Below are 19,995 nucleotides of genomic sequence, written 5' to 3'. Positions count from 1 at the left end.
GAAATATTTCTGATCATTTCCCGAACAAAATAAATAAATTACTTAAAATTTTGTCCAAACTTAATCATACATACCTAAAAACAAAATCTGTGTGTAAACCTAATTTATACATTCCTCCTACCATAACGACTCATAAAAAGTACACTTTAAACAACACTTAGCTGAAACAAGTTTAGTTTCCGACAAAGTTTTTATGCAAACTTGGAAAGTTTTGATGAATGATATTTTGTTGCTTCATTAAAGTCAAGTCGTGCGGAAAGCTTTTGTCCTTGGAGTGGTAAAGCTGATATTTCTGTTGAAATAAAAAAGATTATGAGGATAAAATTATGTTTTTATGTAAATGGGGGATTTTAGAAAAAAATGGTATACCATGCGCCTTTACTTATTTTCGAAAAACCATCAACATTTGGGTTATATAGACTCAGAATCACAGAGAAAAAAAGTATCTCCAGTTTTTCATAGAAATTTTGGGTGTCAGTTTTGTAACGGTCCATACAAAATGTATATGAAAATGCGTTACAAAACTGTTATTTTTTTTGGGGCCACGTTTTTTTTCTTTTTAAATCGTTAATCCTCGTGAATCTGAGTAGAAATAACCCAAGAGTTGACGGATTTTCGAAAAAAGTAAATGGTACACTTTTAAGTAAAAATGCATATATGTACATCATATTTATAACTACGAGGAGTGCTCCGAGGAATTGTTCAGAACAATATCCCTGCCGCTTCTTTCTGAAATCGCTCTATGTGACCAACACGGTTTTTTATAATCAGAATATGGATATCTCTCATTTTGCCAAATCGATGCAGAGTTGATTGAATGATTAGAGTAAACAGTTCCAGCACAATTTACTATTGCAATTCCCAGTTGGCCACGTGGCGTTTTCCAATGTGATCCCATTTTATTTCAAGCAGAGAAAAACGTCGACCTATATAGACGCCATAGTAAAACTCTGGGCCCGATTCGGATTTTGAACTAGACATATAATAGATATCTATTAGACATCACCAAGATACGACAAAGATATTTTTAAGATCTAGCCTGTCAAATTAGACATTTCCTTGATTCTGGATATACTCTTGAACGATTTCAACAATGTTTAAAACGTCTCGTTATGTATTTTTAGAACTCAAAACGATTTTGAAATGATCTTAATATGCATTGGATATGTCAAGCGCTGGTGGCCTAGCGGTAAGAGCGTGCGACTTGCAATCCGGAGGTCGCGGGTTCGAACCCCGGCTCGTACCAATGAGTTTTTCGGTACTTATGTACGAAATATCATTTGATATTTACCAGTCGCTTTTCGGTGAAGGAAAACATCGTGAGGAAACCGGACTAATCCCAATACGGGCTTAGTTTACCCTCTGGGTTGGAAGGTCAGATGGCAGTCGCTTTCGTAAAAACTAGTGCCCACGCCAATTACTGGGATTAGTTGCCAAGCGGACACCAGACAAACAAAAACGTCACTTTTGACACTTGTTTGTCACTGATATATCTTGGTGATGTCTAATAGATATCTAGTTCAAAATTCGAATCCGGCCCATTGGTTGCCCGAATTGAGCTGCAAAAGATATCTAGTTGAAATCTAAACTACCAGGTATCTAGTACATATCGTATCGTTCTCTTTTCTAGAACGGATCTTGTTTTCCGAATACCGCGGTCTTTCCCTCGTTCGGTGTCGGCGAATTTGCATTAGAATCGGAACCTCAAGTATCCGAGCGGAAATAAAAGGAAATGTGGCGGAGGATCTACCTATCGCTCACAGACAAGACATCCTCTAGACTGAGCATAGTAACGCTACCCCCTCTGCCATAAATATACGGTAGTTTTACTCCATCTTCGAGTCAAAGTGTCTTTGTGTGACGTCCGTGTCTTTGAACGGACCAATCACGGCACGGGACTCGCTCACCTCGTCCCCCACACCCTAGTATTTTTTTCCCGGTTTCATGAAATAATTGCTCTAAACTCCGTCTAGAGGATTCCTAGTCTATGCTATCGCTACGCTACGCGCTTTTGGACAAAAGGAAAAAGAGTCTTTGTTAGAGCAAATTGATGGATTTGGATTTGACGTTGATTTGATGTCATTGTTCTAGTGACAGTCTACTTAGACGTTGATTATATGAATATTTATATGTTTTTCTACTCCCGTACTTTTATTTGTCATTTAAAAGGTCGTACACACACCTTTAAACCCCTATGTTATAGTTGTCAAGACAAGTCTTTAATCTATTCCCCAAAAAAATATTTGTGCATACACGCAGTATCTTTTTGGTACTTTTACGATACTTCGTGTAATCACCACTTAAAAAATATTGTATGATACATTGTTGCCAACCTAATTTTAATTGTCATCTCTGACAGATGAGTACTAAGTGCTTCCAATTTACAAAATATTCATTAGGTTCTATAGTAGAAACAATAAAATTGCTTCAGAAGTCAGAAACGCGCATGTGACACCCGTAATATAGCAAGATCCATAGACTACGAACACCGCTTAGCGTTGCTTGTTAGTCTGCATAGGCTACTGTGGCCAAAATCGAGAAAAAAACTGTCCAACATTGTAATTTAACTAAGAGCAAGTAAGTACCAGGGCCTCATGAGTTACAAGACTTACAAGAAGGTGTCGCTGACCAACCGGCCGTGGGGCGCGGGGCGCGGTGGCCGCGTCGCGTATCTTAGCTGTATACATGGTATAATAATATACTCCGCCTGGTACTCTCTTCCGAAATTCGCGAATGACCTAACTGTCACTTGCCTACGTCATCATGCTGTTTACAGGTTCTCAAACTTTAAAATGTGGGAGAATTTTAACCAACGGTGAAAATTATTTTAACGGCATTAATTTTAAGTTATTCATGTAGAAACATAGTAAAATAAAACAAATCTATACTGCACTTTTCACTCCTACTCTTACAGTTCCGAATAGAGAAGCCAACCATTTTCGTAACAAAACATTAATTACCAAGCTTACGACGTGAAAAGTTTGGAAAACACTGCGACTGCTGACACTGAGCGAGAAGGAAATAACAATTAACACGCGTTCGACAAGGATGACGGTCAGGGACAAAATGGCGGATTGTCAAATGTGACAGCGCTATCCTGTGTTGCCAGTAGTGTAAACAGAATTACCCGAACGTCTGAAATTTGTTTCATGAATCGGAAGATATTGCTAACGAATAATTAAAAATGACGTGTTATTGTAAAATTTAAGATAAAATACATATAATAGAAAATTATAAAATTATAAAGAAATATTTTAACTTATTAACCATAGATATAATGTACCCATGTAACATGTTATGTTGAAATAAAGTGGCAATGTTATTGTGACGTAGGCAAGTGACACTCTGGGAAGAGAAGACCATGTTTTATTAGACCATGGCTGTATACTTTTGGTTTGTTTACCTACATATATGTCCTATATGATTCCACTTGTTTAAAGTATTATTTGTGTTGAATGAAAAATATTTGTTAAATTTACATTTTTTTTTCAAAGCAAGTGCTTGGTCGTAGAAAAAGTATTGTATGCAACGTTGTTTAACTGAGTCAAAAAATACTCGTGGCGTCTTTAATAACAATTTTCGGCTTCGCCTCAAATTGTTACTCGCGCCACTCGCCTTTTTTGACCCCTCTTAAACAACGGTTGCATAAAATACTATAATCAAATCCAAATATATTTCTCTAGCTTTGTTATGTATATATATATAGCAACATTAGCGTGTAATGCAACATCCAATATCATTTATTATAAGTAGTCCTATATTATTACTATAGAGTTTGGATAATTTCATGTGAATTTTCATGTATATGTCGTGGCATTATTTGATCGTGAGGATTTGATCATATTATTATCTAGAAATGCCATTTTAGAAGTTAGGTATCACTGTTTGATATGGTTAGGTTAGTTTTGACTTGCTCATGATGTGCTAACCAAGCATGAACTGATTGCCACATCATGAAATGCAAACATCTATAACAGTCACTCACAAGCTATTGCCACTATAACTCGCAAATATACTTAAATGCTTTAAAAGCCGGTATGCGCATAATAAGGCCCCCTTTAGCAAAACCCCATTTGAATAGGTTATGGAATCTGCTTACTACCAGGCGAGCAGTACGCTTGTTTACTACCACCGTGTAACATGCCAAAGTAGAAAGGTGCCATGTTTCTTTGCATGTGATAAAATACAATTCTTGAAACTTATTCAAATCATAGTTTTTGTTCACACACAAGACTTTGGAATTTCAAATCAATTGGAAACCCTTTTTGTAAAATTATTAATACCCCTTACCTTTTACTATCCCTTTGTAAACATTGAATTCTAACTTATACTTTTTAGCCAATAATATTATTTTCAATATAGGTAGCTTGTTCATGCGATTCACGCCAAGAAAATCTGTTGTCCCAAGGCGCTGCGAAAATGTTTTCCAATATACAACATTGCTGGCTTGGATATCTTCACCCCACTTCACCTGCAACACTGATCAAACATCAAACATCAACATTGATTCAGCAAATAGGCCACAAGGGCACTTTTACACGTCAACATGGAATTTACATACAGCAAAAAAAAGCACATCTACAATTATAAAATACAACTTTCTAAGCCGCAAATATAAAATCAAACTAAAGTATTACATAGAGATGTATAAAGTCTCTAAATGTCGAATTAAAAAAAAACGCTATAACAATAGTATTGAAAAAAAGAACACAAAGATAAAAAAACTATAATCTAAAATTATTTAGAGATGTAAATGTCTCTAAGTGTCATCATAACTAAAAGATTACAATATTATAGTAGTTAATCAAATTATCCTTAGAGATTTGTATAGGGTCTCCAAGAGTCAAAATCCTGTATACCTAATTAAAACATTCATTAAGTAAGAAAATGATAATAAAAATAAAATAGCATACGAGAACCGAATGAGGTTTGTCTGTGTCCATGTAATTATCCTCAAAAATAAAGTTACTAAATATAATAGCTCGTGATAGCTTAAATAGACCAGTCTCCACAAACAGCACTCGTTCACGAGTATGACGCGTATCTCAGCCATCGCCTCTCTCAACCTTGATTCTGGAAAGTAGCGACCCGATCAACAACGCCACCGTAAGCAATGACTTTTAAGCGAGTATGACATATTCAAGCTGCCGGGCCATATTAATATTTAAATTGTAATAACGTATAATTATTGTGAGACACAACATTTTGTTCTTGTATGTTACATAAAAAACGGTATATCTTCACATAATTACCAAGCTAAATGCCCTATATTGACTTAGAGATGTGGTCTCTAAGTGTCGGAATCATTAAAAATATAAGTATGTATACAAACAAATTAAAAATAAAATTAAAATTTGAACTTAGAGATGTATAAGGTCTCCAAGTGTCAAAAACTAAAATTAAATTAAGCAATATAAACAATATAATTAATCGAGAACATGTCAATTCTACTGGACACTAGCATGATTAATTTACATAGAAAAAAAAGAAAGTAAATACATTTATTTATTTAAAGATTCAAAGATTCAAAGATTTATTTGTTTAACATAGGTAATATACAAGAATACAAGATACCTTAACTAACTAAACTGTTAACTGTTATTATACTATCGAAATCAAGCTGCCGGCTTAAAGGCATCTCTATCATCTATAAAATCATTTACAGTGTAGTGTAGTACGCCTTACTCAACAAGGAGCGCTTAATGTGTGACTTAAATTTGTTAAGTGGTAAATTCGCTATATCAGTGGGAACTTTGTTATAAAAACGTGTACAGTTTCCGACGAAAGACGTACTAACCTTACGGAGGCGGTGGGCGGGCACAGCAAGTTTATGTTTCTTTCTAGTGTTATAGTTATGGATATTATGGATCACGGTTAAGCTTGAATTCATGGACGTTTTTCCGAACATACATAATATTCTCAAGTATGTATTGAGATGCAAGGGTAAGAATGTTCACTTCTTTGAATTTCTCTCTCAGGGATGCTCGAGCGCCCAGTCCATAGATAGAACGTACAGCTGGTTTTTGCAGCACACTGTCGTAACCATAGAGAAATATAAGTAAAGAAAGAGTGGTAACTCCATACATCAGTTTTCTTACCAAAACGCGAGTTATTTCGTAGTCGACATCTAACGTCAAGTAGTGGAACTATCAGTACCGCTACCGTACTAGATGTCACACCTGTCGCTACTGATGAAAAATGTACTACTAAAACAATTTCCAACTAATATTATAAGCAGAAGAAGTTGAAAATAGACTTCCGGTTAATCCGGTTATAATATTAGCTAAAAATTGTCGAGCATTAGAGTTTTTGCTTGCCGCTACATCTATTGTCAACTAGCAGAACTGATAATGTCCGCTACTTGACGCTAGATGTCGACTACGAAATAACTCGTGTTTTGGTAAGAAAACTGATGTATGTAGTTACCTACCAGCTACCACTCTTTCTTTTCTTATATTTCTCTATGGTCTTAACACAACAATTCTCTTTTTGGACGGTTTGGATTCAAGCGGATACCATTTGGTCTAAAAACAGCTTCGACACAGCCGATTTTCCTTAAAGTAAAGTAAAGTAAAGTACTTTTACTTTTAGTAAAGTACTTTTTTAAACTGTTTTTTGACAAGGTTTCACAGATAATCAAATATGACATTGATACATCAAGGCGGTTTGTTGACAAAGGGTCTACCGGGAAACGCGAAATCGAAACTCGGCTAAATGCCTCTTTATCGCTCGAATATGCAAGAGTGATAGACAGGTTAGATAACACAATTTCGACTCTCTCGTTTGCGGTAGACCCTTAGATTGTGACTTATTACTACTACGACTACGCAGAGTTTCGCGTAATATTCCCTATTTGCAGTTCGTTGTTTGTGCGATGCGTTCACTTTAGCTTAAAAACCCATCAATGTGCACACTAGCGCCACTGGTAAATAATCGAGATTATCTGGGGGCACGGCAGTGCCCCCGCCAAGTCGAGCGCGAAGCCAACACTGCCGTACCATCCTTTACTGGAACCATTTCGCCGCATTTTCAGGCCCCTATTTGAGAACCTCTGGATAAGACCAGAACGCAGAAATTTTTGTCATCCAGTAAGCTATAATCACATACTTAAAATCTAAAATTTCAAGTCTGTAGGTCATTTAGTTCCGAAGTTAAGCGAAAGCAAAGTTTCGCATTTATGACACTCACTCACTCACTCATGATCATCAGAATAGAACTAGTACTTCCCATACACTCAGAGAGCTGAAATTTGGTACAGAGTTAGGGTTTAATGGCCACATAAAGGGAAAACCTAAAAATATTGCAATATCAGTCACGTTTTAAAGATCTAAGAACTGCATAAGTAAGTTTGTAATCCCATATAAATATATGATATTACAAAGTTACTGTTGCAGTTCCTACAAATAGTAGGTAAAGTAAAGGTACACTACGATGTACGATGTGAGTATGAATGAAGATATGTTTAGTTATGATATGTGTATACATAGTATGGGTATGAGTACCCGAAAAGAAGGACTGCCTACAAAAAGAGATGAGATCCCATCAAAAACATTACATGTAAAAAGGTGCAAGTCTCGCAACGCTTTTACTACAAAAAAGTTTTGAGATGTAATGTGAAACCAAGTCGGTTATTTTAATCAGTTCCAGGGGGTGTTTAAAACCGTATCAATAAGATATCTTTAATTGTAATACATATAATGACTTGGCAATCGCACATATATGTAATGCTTTACTCGTACCGTACTCGTAAATATGTGTAATGCTCAAACGTTATGTTCAATTAAGGCGCTAGACGCCGTTTTTGGCCGAAAACTCTAACATTCTAGAGTCTATATCTTCTTAACGGTTCAACAAAAAAAATATGAAAAAAATATATATGATTTTACGTTTTATGTACAACATTTCCAATGTTTGACTTGTTCCCTATGACTTATAGTTTTTCCAAAAAAGGAACATTACGACAGGCCGTTTTGCGACTAACTTTACCTATTTCTAGTAAACGGTTTATTCGTTTAAAGTTATTTTTAAACTAGAATAATTGTTTTAACAGATACTACAAATGCAACGTAGAATAATGTTAATAAATAATTTTTTTTTAAGAAATCGAATATTTTTCAACATTTTGTGCGTATGTAGCTCGAAAAAGGCGTGGCCGGCAGTCGTGTGCTAGCTTTGAGACGAGGAGGCTGTGTCGCTCGTCGCTCCGTGCCTTCCTTGTATTCTGCATGCTTGTTCTGAGCCGAGGTGCAATAAAATTGGAGTTATTGTGACCAAAGATTAAATAACTGCAGAATGTTGATTTGGTTGTGACGCGCTTTAGCGCGCGCAACACGGTGTTTCGCAGCCTATTATTACGAAGGTAATGATAATATTTCCACTTATGTTTGAGAAAGCTTCATTTGAAATATATAAAAAATGTTTTCGAACATGCGCCGACATAGTTTAGTTTTATATTGACCTATTTTTCATTTTATTTTATTTTAATTTGACGATCATTATGAGATATCCGTGCTTAGCTTAGCCATATTGACATTGTTGTTTTTTTATATTTTTTATTTTATATTATTTGACATTGTTAATAATTTAGTTAATTAATCGATTGCTTATAATGGTTTTTAAATTGTGTATTGCTTGACATTTGTATAATTATAATCAATTGTTATTTTTCTACTTGACGATCATAATATAAATTCGTATAGATTAGTGTAAAATAATTTATATTGTAATTTCATATTATGAAATAAATAAATCTAAATCTAAATCTAAATCATATTGCCATTAAAATTTAACGTTATTAATAAAGTTCAATTTCTAAAAAAATTGATCAACATTGGCAATTTATGTTGTAGGTATATACTATATAGTTTGATTCAGAAACCATTACATTTTTAGGATTGTTACCCATTAAAATGATGTTAGTTTATTAAGTAAATCTGGGGGCACGGCAGTACCCCCGCCAAGTCGAGCAAAAAAAGAGGCCGTACCATCCTTTTCTCGAAGCGATTCAGGCCATTTTCGACGTCCTGTAATTTTGTGCTGGCTGAAGCTAAAACCCTGAATTTTCAGTAATATATAGGGCTAAACATGCTTAAGATATATTCTTAAAAAACATTCAATTTGAACTAGTAGTTTAAGAATTATTGTACGTCAAAGTTCCTTATTTTCGACACTGACACACTCACTCACTCACTCACTCACCTACGATCATCATAATTCTAAGGTACTTCTAGTATATCCACAAGTTTCAAATTTTAAATATAAGTAGTTTTTAAATTTAATTTTAAAACCTAAAAATATTGCAATATCAGTCACGTTTTAAAGATCTAAGAACTGCATAAGTAAGTTTGTAATCCCATATAAATATTTGTTATTACAAAGTTACTGTTGCAGTTCCTACAAATAGTAGGTAGTAAAGTAAAGGTACACTACGATGTACGATGTGAGTATGAATGAAGATGTGTTTCTTTATGATATGTGTATACATAGTATGAGTACCCGAAAAGAAGGACTGTCTACAAAAAGAGATGAGATCCCATCAAAAACATTACATGTAAAAAGGTGCAAGTCTCGCAACGCTTCTACTACAAAAAAGTGTTGAGATGTAATGTGAAACCAAGTCGGTTATTTTAATCAGTGCCAGGGGTTGTTAAAACTGTATCAAATATATATCTTTAATTTGTAATACATATAATGACTTGGCAATCGCACGGCTGCAAACAAAAGGTATACGAGTATAGCGCCAACTGCACGCCTCTGGGCTGTATCTTATTCTTTGAACCTCGTGGCGGTGCAGCGATACAAAATTCACGTACGATCGCAGCGAGCGGGGTAAGCGGGTGGTGCGGGTACAGAGCGCTTAGCTCCGCCCTGACGCTCAAGGGCATTGGGCCTTCCAATCGTCTTAAAATTATTTTTAATAGGTGACGATGATCCTTTTGTCATTATGCAGCCGTGCGATGGCCAAGTCATTATACGTATTACAAATTAAAGATATCTTATTGATACGGTTTTAAACACCCCCTGGAACTGATTAAAATAACCGACTTGGTTTCACATTACATCTCAAAACTTTTTTGTAGTAAAAGCGTTGCGAGACTTGCACCTTTTTACATATAATGTTTTTGATGGGATTTAAATTTAACGAAAGTATTTTAAAAAAGGGGGTCGCTACATATACTGTATCTTGTATTAAAGAACCTTTTGAATACATCAAACTAGTTTATAATTATGTTGCTGGATTCGTCAATCTATGCGTCCAAAGTTAAAACGGCCGTTTTTTTGAGGTTATAGATTGACGAATCCAGCAACATAGAAACTAGTTTGATGCAGGGATCGGATACCGGTATTTTTTGTATGGGAACGGAAACGGTATTTTTACGTTCTTTGCTAATTACTTCATTTCTAATCGGGCAATCTAATAATACGAAGTCGTAACCTAAAAACACAACCGAGTCCTACATTTAGAGTATAAAATAATTCGTAAAATATGGTTATTTCTAAGTTTTTGCAAAAAACCGGTTCCGATCCCTGGTTTGATGTATTCAAAAGGTACTTCAATACAAGATACAGTACGTAGCGGCCCGCTTTTTTTAATATCTTTCTTTAAATTTAAAGAATCACGATTATTTAGCAGTGGCGCTAGTGTGCACGTTGATGGGCTCTTAAAAACGTTCTATGATAATGAAGGTTAGCGAAATTAGAAAGGTTGTAAGAAAGAGATAATATGACAGTTTATCCTTGTTCGGTCGGGAGAGAATTCCCATTCGGTTTTAGATTTAATTTTAGATTGTCTTAATGCAATGAGGGCCTTTTGAAGATTTCGCTCGGAATTTGCTTGGAGAGCTACTCCATTTTACATTTTCGCAGAAATAACTAGAAGTATATTTTTGCATTGTCTGTAAAATAATCCGTTATATATGTTTTTCTTAATATATCAAAAGGATAATCTGATGAAGATGAAATTATTAAAAAAAGTAAAGCAACTTCGTCGCAAACAGTTGCCAAGGGTCGGATCCCTAATATGTTTGACATAATGATTGAAAGTCATAATGTAATGATTGTCAGATTATCATTAGTCATAATTCTGAAACAGTTAACTTTTCAGGAATTTCCTAAGGTTATCCTATAGATAGGTTAGGTTAGGTTTGTTTTATGGCAATCCGGAAAAGTTACGCGTTTCTGAGAAAAACCAAATTATGACTAACGAAAATGCGGACAAACAATACATTAGGACTTAAAACTTTATGGGAAACAATAGAGACTCGCCAAGGATCGTCTACTTACATTTGTTGACTACAAAGAAAGTATAAGTTAGTATTTACTTCAGGACAATACAAATGATTCAGACAATAGACAGATTTGTTGATTAAACAAAGGGAAAAGATAATCAACAAGAAAGCCGAGAACAAAACAGAAATAGGCCCACCAAAAGCACAGAATAAATAATAGTACTAAGTACAGAAGACTCATTCTCTAACAAAACGCGTCTGTTACGATCAGCACAGATATGGCCGCTAGGTAGCGACAGCGCCACGCGCGGCTTATGGCTTTCCCCATAATTGGGGCCGAACGGATGTACTTTTAGCTACCTGTAGCAAAGCGACGAAATCGCGGAGTGAGACACGCCTGCCAAAAGTAACAATCCAATCAAACTTACATTGGTCAAAATGGTATCCAAATGACATCAGTCGCTCGTACTTGTCCGTATATGTATAGGCGCGAGCGAGACGCACGGGCGATTGATATCATTTAGACATTAAGTGTAAGGCCTGAGTGGACGCTCGAGTTGGGCGTGCAGCGGGGCGGGGCGTGCGGCGTGCATGTAACAAACGTATAGGAGCGGCCTTAGTGCACGCTGCTCAAATGACTTGTGAGTTGTGAGCCCGACGCCACGCTGCACGCCCCGCCGAACGCTCCGCTTCGAGCGTCCACTCAGGCCTTAGTGTAACAGCCGTTTTCATAAAAAGTTAGAGCATAAGATCAGAGGGGCTACCGCGAAAACCGTTTTTTGCAAATTGCGGGGATCTTTCTCTTTTACTCCAATGAAGGCGTAATAAGAGTGACTGAGAAAAATGCCCGCAATTTGCGAACTTCGATTTTCGCGGTTATAGCCCAGCAGTCGCTGATAACCGGATGTAAAAAAACATGATTCATAAACGCATATTTAAATGATGACTCGCTACGCTCGTGGTTCAATTTTGGAATCTTTCGCTTGCTCGGGTTTCAATATTATCACGAGCGGTTAAACAACAACTTTGCCCCTTGAGCGTGCTGGTAAGAAGTTTAATAAAACCAGGCGTGGCTCACTCCGCGATTTCGTCGCTTTGCTACAGGTAGCTAAAAGTACATCCGTTCGGCCCCAATTTTGGCGCCACCTAGCGGCCATATCTGTGCTGATCGTAACAGACGCGTTTTCTTAGAGAGTGAGTCTTCTGTACTTAGTACTATTATTTATTCTGTGGTAAAACGTTTAATTATCAAAACAGTTAAATAATAAAACAAGAAGAAGGTAAGAAGTTTTGGCTTATTTATCAGACTGCGGCGAAATGAGCTGGATAAATTGTATGTCTTATATGTAGATCAGACTACGGCGGTTAAAAGGTTAAACGGGACATACCTACAACTTGAATAAAAGGTCCTTTATACCCTTATACACCAATGACATCACTAGACTCTTATCCCGCTGTCAGCCATTGTCTAAGCCTCCATTGTCACCGAATAACGAAAATACGGTGCGTATTAATTACAAACAATGGGCGCCTTTGTCTTTATTGATATTTCGTGTTTGCGAGCTTAATGGTGGATTATCTGTCAGAAAGAGGTGTTAATAATGGCAGGGATTAATTATTTGTATAAGATGTGGAAAGTCAAAGATAAATTTGAATTTGACGGCTAAGTGTAAGGCCTGAGTGGACGCTCGAGTTGGGCATGCAGCCAGGCGGGTCGTGCGGCGTGCATGTTAAACAAATGCAAACGTATAGGAGCGGCCTTAGTACACGCTGCTCAAATTACTTGTGAGCCCGATGCAACGCTGCACGCCCCGCCGAACGCTCCGCTTCGAGCGTCCACTCAGGCCTTACACTAACAGTCACTTCGTAGATTATGCCGTTCCATCGCTCGAAAAGATTGCACCATACCTTTGGCCTAGTCTCGAGTAGATGGCGTTACTTTTTGATATTTAACAATTTTAACACATATCAGTGAAAGAATAAGGATCAAAGTCAAATGGCGTTCTAAAAGTTTTAATCTGCTGTCGAAAGATGGCAGTAAATTTTCTGTGGCTACATAATTTACTTTGACAATCCGCCTCTATTTCAAATTCTCTTTGTTAGTACTTTTTTTGTGATAGTCAGCAAACGAGCAGACGAGCCGCCTGATGGGAAGCGGTCATCGTCGCCCATGGACATAGCAACATCACAGGAGCCACTTAAGCGTTGCCGACGCTTGAGAACCCTAAATACCCGCTTCTTGAAGAACCCCATGTCGTAGAGCAAAGGAAATACCTCAGGAGGCAACTCAGAATTAGATATATGAAGAAAACCGCCCTGCCTGTACATTGTAGGCAGCAATAACTCAATTAAATGTCGTTTAGTACAGAAGCTACACTTAGCTAATAGCTTTGCTCACGGCAAATATCATTAAGCCATATTGCCGGCAAATCACGTTAATTACTAAGTTTGGCGATTCAAGAAACTGAAAGCCGTAATTTGGTTTACTTTGATAATTGAATGTGTGTCGATAGTATTAACACCGTGATTAATTAATAAGTAGGCTTAAAAAATGACTCACATTAGACCGGGCCGTGTCCGGGCCGGAGCTTCCGGAGCTTACTTTTCTATGACAGGTGACCGGTGATCACGTGAGTTTTCTATAGAAAACAAAGCTCCGGCAGCTCCGGCCCGGACACGGCCCGGTCTAACGTGAGTCATGCTTAACACGAGTGCGCCGTGACTGTATCTTTATCCATTCTTTCTTTTAAACTTAAGTATAGTGTACTGGGATAACTTCGAACGCGGGGTAATTTGGAAAATCAATTATCTACTAAAGCAAAACACTTCATATACTTATTATGCAACGCTTACCAAGTAATTTCGATTAGAACTTTAGTAGAAAGTGCTTAGTTTAGTAGATATTTGGAATATTCACAATAGGTTATTTGACTATATTTGAAATAATTTTTTTCACACCATGCATGAAATAAATCACCATATAATTATTATACCTAAAAACGTAGATAGCAGTTATTTTTAAGCACAAGTCATTTTTATTAGGGTTCCGTAGCCAAATGGCAAAAAACGGAACCCTTATAGATTCGTCATGTCTGTCTGTCTGTCTGTCCGTCTGTCCGTCTGTCTGTCCGTCCGTATGTCACAGCCACTTTTCTCCGAAACTATAAGAACTATACTGTTGAAACTTGGTAAGTAGATGTATTCTGTGAACCGCATTAAGATTTTCACACAAAAATAGAAAAAAAAACAATAAATTTTTGTGGTTCCCCATACTTCGAACTGAAACTCAAAATTTTTTTTTTCATCAAACCCATACGTGTGGGGTATCTATGGATAGGTCTTCAAAAATGATATTGAGGTTTCTAATATCATTTTTTTCTAAACTGAATAGTTTGCGCGAGAGACACTTCCAAAGTGGTAAAATGTGTGTCCCCCCCCCTGTAACTTCTAAAATAAGAGAATGATAAAACTAAAAAAAATATATGATGTACATTACCATGTAAACTTCCACCGAAAATTGGTTTGAACGAGAACTAGTAAGTGGTTTTTTTTCATACGTCATAAATCGCCTAAATACGGAACCCTTTATGGGCGAGTCCGACTCGCACTTGGCCGCTTTTTAATAAATCGGATAGAAATATAAAGAGTAGGTGAGTTGACCAAGTCGTCACTGTGTAATGTTTTATATAAATTCCTAATATGGAATTTATATGAAACATTCCTTTTGGCAGTTCTAAAAAACTGGCCAAGTGCGAGTCGGACTCGCGCACGGAGGGTTCCGCACCATCAACACAAAATAGAGCAAAACAAGCAAAAAAACGGTCACCCATCCAAGTACTGACCCCGCCCGACGTTGCTTAACTTCGGTCAAAAATCACGTTTGTTGTATGGGAGCCCGACTTAAATCTTTATTTTATTCTGTTTTTAGTATTTGTTGTTATAGCGGCAACAGAAATACATCATCTGTGAAAATTTTAACTGTCTAGCTATCACGGTTCGTGAGATACAGCCTGGTGACAGACGGACGGACGGACGGACGGACGGATAGGAGTAATAGGGTCCCGTTTTTACCCTTTGGGTACGGAACCCTAAAAAGAAACTGATTTGACTAGTAGGAAAATACCCTATTAACCTACTACCAAAACTTATTATTCTAATAAACCACGATGCCTCATTAAATGAAAATAATGTAAAAATAATACATGACGATGCTACATACCTACCACATACCTACAAATGTCGTTCTAGTTTCAAATTAAAACATAATGTAAACAAAATGAATGAATGAATGATCATTTGAATGAATGAATGAGTGATATTTGAAAATTAGTATCATTCCGAAGTTCTCACGTCACTTATTTGAGTAAAATACTGTATCCCTAACATTTTTCTAAGGGTTTGAACACGTCATAAACGAGAGTAGGGTGGCCAAAGATGCTGGGATGCCGTGGCGTAAGTTACAAGCTGTCGGCGGTTGCGTCTAATAGGGGTATTACATGTTCTGCCGCCAGACTGCAGCACTAGCGCCTTTCGTAAACCATAGAGTAACTTATACATACTGTGCCTTTAACGGTTTTTTGACAAGTTTTCACAGACAATAAAATATAACATTGATACATCAAGGCGGTTTGTTTACAAAGGGCCTACCGGGTAACGCGAAATCGTAACTCAGCTATTTGCCTCTTTATCGCTCGAATAAGCAAGAGTGATAGAGAGGTTAGATAACAAAATTTCGACTCTCTCGTTTGAGATAGATCCTTAGATTGTGACGGATTGTGAAAGTGGCGATCCCACGCAAATTCGATTAGGTAATATTCCCTATCGCCACGTCTCTTTTCATACATTTTGTATGGGTCGCAGAATATAGACCGAACACATATTGTTTTAGAATGATCCATTAAACTGCCTCTGTCAGAAATTCAGAATAGGCAGGACAAATGAGCGATTATTCTTCGTCGTTGCATCATGCATAGCTTTGAAATCAAAAATTTACTTTTATACTGCAGTATTTCAGCCATTTCAGGACTAACACACCTTTAAACCTTCAGGAAAAAAGCGTACTCCCATTTTAAGGGCCGCCAACTTGCAACCCATCTGGTGTTACAGGTGTCCACGGTTATGGCTTACCATCAGGTGATCCGTCTGCTCGTTTGCGGCCTATATCATAAAAAAAGATTGATACGTAGTGATTATAATGCATATAAGGCGTTTTCTTTACCGCCTATGACTTAGACCAACCCTCGCACGCTCTATTACCCTCCCAAAGTACCAACGAATCTTCAATACCCGCGCAGGTATATTATTTTTTACATACTTTTTATTCCGCCCGGGTTCGGGTGTAAAAGAAATTGGAAGGAGTGATGTATCGCTCTTTTCGACGCCCCGATTATATGGGTGTAAAAAGAAAATAAAAAGGTACGATGTTTGATCAGATTTCGAATGAATTAGGGAAAAGTATCGGAGATATATCTTATTTTCTTAAGAGCATACAGAATCAGCGCCATCTATGTCAGAAGGACACGCAGTTACGAGTAATGGCTGATACTTTCCTCTCTACACTGATAACAAAACGATACAGTATAAGTATTATAGTTATAGAGATGGGTCTCTATTGTTTCCTAAATAGTTTTAAGCCATAATGTATTGTTTGCCCGAATTTTCGTTAGTCATAATTCATTTAATTCAGAAACGCGTCACTTTTCAGGATTGCCATAAAACAAACCTAACCTAACCTATCTATAGGATAGCCTTACGAAAATCCTGAAATGTTAACGGTTTCAGTTTTATGAGTAGGTAATGATAATATGACAAACAATAAATACATTATGACTTAAAACTTTATGGGAAACGAGAGAGATATAATCTACCGCGCCAAAACACTTTTCGTTACATATGGTTTTTGGTCATATCCTTCTACGGGTTTTTAAAGACGTTCACCTAACGTTTCACGTCAAAAATATAAGTTTTTGACGGTTTACCTCAAATAAATGGGACGATGCCCCAAGCAACTTTAGGTTTTTAATGTTTACTATTTATCTTGTAAATTTACTTTCAATATAATATTTATTTTATTTTATTAAGATTGATATTTGATAAATTGATAATTGATTTTATTTCATAAGCAGTACGGCTAGCATAAGTTTGGCACTGACATAAACGCCGTCGAGAACGTAATTTACTTTCTATACATCTCGCTCGCATTCGCATATTAGTGCAAACGAGATGTATAGAAAGTAAATTATGTTCTCGATAGCGTAAATGTCATTTTTGACACTGTCAGTGACTCATGGTACGGGCTCTGATGTTTCACGTCAAAAATATTTAATCAATTAAATATTTTATTTGATTTTATTAATATTGATATTTGATAATTTTAGTTATTTAACAAGAACGCTGCTACAATCACCACTCAAACGTAACCTTTACTGTAAATAGATATCGAAAAGCTTCGGTACTAGGTGTAGTGTATTGCGATCGGAAACCCTATTAAAGCCTACAGGAAAGCTTTCAAGCTAATCAAAGCCTGAACAATAGCTTGAAAGCTACGGAAAAGCGGTTCAGTCTAGCTGAGGGAAACACGTTAATTACTATTTACTGGAGTGTTACAGTAGCTACGCTAGATTTTCGCATTCACACGCTGTTCGTTAGTTTCATGTAGTGATTGTGCGTGTGTGTAAGTCCCGTGTCACTACATATTATTATAAAACAAAGTCGCTTTCCGCTGTCTGTCCCTATGTATGCTTAGATCTTTAAAACTACGCAATGGATTTTGATGCGGGTTTTTTTAATAGATAGAGTGATTCAAGAGGAAGATTTATGTATAATTTGTTAACGCGTGCGAAGCCGGGACGGGTCGCTAATTAGTTATAAAAGTTTGCGTGAATATCGTGTTAGTTTAAATCAATATATTTCATGTAATTATTACAGATTTATTTTTAGGGTTCCGTACCCAAAGGGTAAAAACGGGGCCCTATTAAAATATATTAAACTAGGCTGCCTCTGTGCACTGTGGCGATCTTGGCCCACAGCTCACTCGGCATTCGGCAGACATGACCAGCCCAGTCCTACTTTAGCTAGGCCGCTTTCCGAGCTACGTCGACGTATGTATGTATTTGTAAGTATATTATATATATCGTCGTCTGAGTACCCACAACACAAGCCTTCTTGAGCTTACTGTGGAACTTAGTCAATCTGTGTAAGAATGTCCTGTAATATTTATATTTTATTTTAATCCGCATTTTTGTTACAGGTAATTCCCGCACTTCTCGTAACAGCAGTGGTAGGGGGGAATTTATTAAAAGGATTCCAAGAGAATGCAATAAATAGGAACCTGAGCCGGAAAATTAAACATTGCTAGGTATTCTTGGGCCGATTCTGTTTTTGGGTGGAAAAAATATGTAGTTAAGGACTTATTTTACACACAATTAATCTAAAGGCGCCCACTGATTACCAGTCCGCCGGACGATATTGGCCTGTCAGTTAAACGCAAAACGTGACAGTTCCAAACAACTGACATGCTGATATGCTGTAGTTCCGCAGTGACTTGTGTGGCTAATACCACCAGTTTGGGACAGTGTCAGTTTTGACACTGTCAGTGACTCATGGTACGGGCTCTGGTGTATACTGTTATGATGTGTAACTTATTTGAATAATAAAAAAAAATCGTCCGGCGAACTGGTAATCTGTGGGGCCCTTTAAGTTAATTGGTTCCATTGTGTGACGGTAGGCAAGCAGTTTTTAATTAGTTAATAAATACAATACAATGTACATGGTATTTCATAACATACTAGAATCAATTAACTTGACAAAACTACTAAACTTCATAAGTGCTTGTTGCTAGGCCTACATGAATAAAGTATATTTTGACTATTTTGACTATGAGAAGTTTGTGAAATTTTACCATTAATACTGACGGCATCACATTAATAATAATATAATAATAGTATTGACGGTAGCACATTAATACTGACGGCAGCACATTAATACTGACGGTAGCACATTAATACTGACGGCAGCGCATTAATACTGACGGCAGCACATTAATACTGACGGCAGCACATTAATACTGACGGCAGCACATTAATACTGACGGCAGCACATTAATACTGACGGCAGCGCATTAATACTGACGGTAGCACATTAATACTGACGGCAGCACATTAATACTGACGGAATACCGTTAAGCTTAAGTTTTAAAGTTTTATGCTTATTCGTGCCCGTGAGATACCTGATGTCATAACTCAAGTTCGTATCAAACTTATCCAAAACCATATCATATCGTCAAAACAGAATTGGCCTGCAGGTACCTAAATGTTCTTGTTTTGTTCAAGATGAATTAAGTGGAAGCTCGTTTTGTAATGTAAAGGTAGCTTCTTGAATCTTGGGAAATGTTTGGGGTTATTTAATTTATTTACCTTGTTGCGGGACACTTAATTTCTACGCAACACGCTTTCTGGAATTGACGAAATATCTCGTTAGCAATGGGTGCATTTCATCCCTTGGTTAATGATTTACTATTTTATAAATTAAGGAAAATAGAAAATTTTACCACGTCCAGCAAGACTCGAACTCGCGACCATTGGAACACCGGTCCAACCCCTACTACCAACTAACCTACGGCAGGCGTGGCTCATTCCGCGATTTCGTCGTGTCGCTACAAATAGGTACATGCATCCCACACCAATTTTGGTGTCTAGCCATAGTAGTTGCCGCGCACCGCTACGGAACGGACGCCTGCTCGCGCTTCGCCACCTATCGATCATATATG

General features: G+C 37.0%; 1 protein-coding gene and 1 long non-coding RNA gene across 2 annotated transcripts in view; one reads left to right on the top strand and one right to left on the bottom strand.

Annotated features, from left to right (window-relative positions):
• The window catches only part of LOC134660534 (synaptotagmin-7), a 569,193-nt gene that overhangs the window by 87,322 nt on the left and 461,876 nt on the right, over window positions 1-19,995 (top strand). The gene's annotated exons all lie outside the window — the stretch shown is intronic.
• Window positions 11,093-19,995, bottom strand: part of LOC134660548 (uncharacterized) — a 97,654-nt gene continuing 88,751 nt past the window's right edge. Inside the window, exon 2 of the long non-coding RNA XR_010097884.1 lies at window positions 11,093-11,260. This is a non-coding gene — a long non-coding RNA (uncharacterized LOC134660548). The remainder of the gene's footprint in view (window positions 11,261-19,995) is intronic.

Source organism: Cydia amplana, chromosome 27, assembly GCF_948474715.1.
Source record: "Cydia amplana chromosome 27, ilCydAmpl1.1, whole genome shotgun sequence".
Classification (NCBI taxonomy): domain Eukaryota; kingdom Metazoa; phylum Arthropoda; class Insecta; order Lepidoptera; family Tortricidae; genus Cydia; species Cydia amplana.
The sequence above is the reverse complement of the archived record's forward strand: the minus strand, read 5'-3'. Positions and strand labels throughout refer to the sequence as shown.